Here is a 3,056-nt window from a genome sequence, read left to right as displayed (position 1 = left end):
TATATATATATATATATATATATATATGATATATTTTCTGTTCAAACAGAAATCCATCTAATAGGAGGAGCCCATAAAACATGAAACAGTAGCAGCAAGTTATTGTTATATTTCAGAGACCAAACTGTCTCTCTCTACTTCCCAGTAGAGGGCGACAGTTTGGTCTCTGGAAATATAGCAATAACTTTCTACCTTTTGGCGTTTCTATGGGCTCTCATCATATATATATATATATATATATATATATATATATATATATATATATATATATATATATATATATATATATATGTGTGTGTGTGTGTGTGTGTGTGTGTGTGTGTGTATATATATATATATATATATGTGTGTGTGTGTGTATATATATATATATATATATATATATATATATATATATATATATATATATATATATATATACACACACACATCAAACGGGAAGGCGGACAGGAATACTCTTGAATAGTCATTTGATTACGTTTATTCCCAACGTTTCATAAGCCATGATTATATCGTCAAGGGTTCTAAAATTTAAAAAAAAAAAAAGCATTGACAATACAAATTACAGAAAAAAATATACAAAGGCAAAATCAGAACGTAAAAAACAACAGTCCACTTAAAAGAGAAATGTTTTACACAAAGGACACCGAGGAACAGGCAAAACACTGAGAAATTAATTAAAAGAGATAGAACATATAAAAGACAAGTAAAAAAGATTTCTATATTTAAAATATTTATATTTTAAAACACTAAAATTTAAAATCACATTAAGATAACGATTGGCTGTATTTTTAAATTTAAGGGTCAGCTTTGTGCTACGATGTCCTCCGGAGTGGTGTATACCTGTAAGTATTCTTGACCCAAGTGAAACTCGGGCATTTATGTGGGATCCACTCGGAGACCTCTAAAAGTACACATAGATTCACATAGGGGATAAGTTTTCGTACGGGGGTAAAAATCTCCAACCCCGAACACTCCAGCATCAGAAGTCATACAAAATTTTGTAAAACTCCCATTGAAAACAAAGATTTTTGCATAATTGGACGAACTTCTAGCCAACTGGAGCTACCATTACTCGAGTCTCTGATGATAAAACAGCTTGTTCCGAAATTGAACACTCGGACTTCGGCTGTTCCTGTATACCTGTCGTAATAATAATGTTTTTGTTGTTTTGTTTCTCTTTCTTAGACCTCATTTTCTGTATTTGTGTCGTACTGACGGGTTGGCTCCATACCCTTAGTCACCTTTATTTATTTATTTATTTATTTATTTGTTTTCTTAATGTGATTTTAAATTTTAGTGTTTTAAAACATAAATATTTTAAATATAATCTTTTTTTTTACTTGTCTTTTATATGTTCTATTTGTTTTAATTAATTTCTCAGTGTTTTTCCTGTTCCTCAGTGTCCTTTGTGAAAAAATTTCCCTTTTAAGTCGAATGTCGTTTTTTATGTTCTGACTTTGCCTTTGTATATTTTTTCTGTAATTTTTCTTGTCGATGCTTTTTTTTTTTTTTTTTTATTCTAGAACCCCTGATGATTTAATCATGGATTATGAAACGTTGGGAATAAACAGGTAATCAAATGACTATTCAAGAGTATTCCTGTCCGCCTTCCCGTTTAATGTCTGTATTCGGGCATTCCCGTCCCTTGCTCATGGGTATATATATATATATATATATATATATATATATATATATATATATATATATATATATATATATATATATATATATATATATATATATATATATATATACATATATATACTATTATATCCTATAGTTGGATTAGACACACCTTGTTTATTACTTTTTATGTTGAAATATACATTTATAATCAACTGGCCAGATACGTATCTGGCCAGTTGATTATTAATGTATATTTCAGTCCAAAAATTAATAAACAATTAGACACTTGGCTGTGATGGTGAAAGTGTGTCTGCTCCAGCTCTAGCAAATGTATCTGCTTTCGACAGGTATGATGTGCGCATAAGCGACTACAGATTTATTACTCTTCTTTGTGGTCGTGGTAATCGTTACCTGGTTCTGATTATCCGGGTGCGAATTCAGATCTCGCTCGGGCGTCCGAATTTCTTCGTATGATTTTTCTTTGGATCTGACAATTCCAGAATGTGAAGAAATCGAAAAGTTAAGAGGGCATTGCAGTTATTACAATTGTGTAAGTATCTGGCATAAAAAGTGACCAGTAGATTAAATATATATATATATATATATATATATATATATATATATATATATATATATATATATATATATATATATATATATATATATATATATATATATATATATATAATAAATGTGTGTTTGTGTGTGTGTGTGTGTGTGTGTGTTTTGTGTTTGTGTGTGTTGTACACATGTGTGTGTAAGATATGCTACTTCTTTCTCTGCATCTTTTCCCACTTCTATGTGGGTTCGATGTCTCTTGACAGCTCTCCCCCAACTGGCTCGGTCAAATACATCGTCCTCTGACAATTGTTTGTGTCTCAAATCTTCTAAACTATATATATATATATATATATATATATATATATATATATATATATATATATATATATATATATATATATATATATATATAATATATATACATATACACATATAATTCGTATGTACATATATGCGAGCCAGTGACTTGGTGCACTAGGCACTAAAGCCAAATTAAGAGTCCCATTCTTAGTATAAAAAACCTTCTTAGTGTCAAGCAGCGGCAAGGGAGGAGCCAAAAAAGAGAAAGTTGGCGCCGCTCACCATGTTAACCCTCCATGAGGTTTACCTGATCCCATGTGGCCTATTTAGAAAATGTGGCAAAGATTCACCTTTCCGCCATCTAGTCTGGTGCCACCTCATAATCTCTGAGGTTATTTATAGATGATGCAATGGAAATTGAGAGAGAGAGAAGAGCGCAGAATGCCACCGAGGACAGGTGTCCTTACCCTTGCCTGACCCTCAAGCCTTCCAAGTGTTAGACTCCGAGGTTCGAACCAGTATACTTTTGTAGTGGCATTTTAATTCCCTCCTCCATCGCCAGCGCC

This window comes from Macrobrachium rosenbergii, chromosome 51 (genome assembly GCF_040412425.1).
Source record: "Macrobrachium rosenbergii isolate ZJJX-2024 chromosome 51, ASM4041242v1, whole genome shotgun sequence".
Taxonomy (NCBI): domain Eukaryota; kingdom Metazoa; phylum Arthropoda; class Malacostraca; order Decapoda; family Palaemonidae; genus Macrobrachium; species Macrobrachium rosenbergii.
This window is presented reverse-complemented; position numbering follows the sequence as displayed.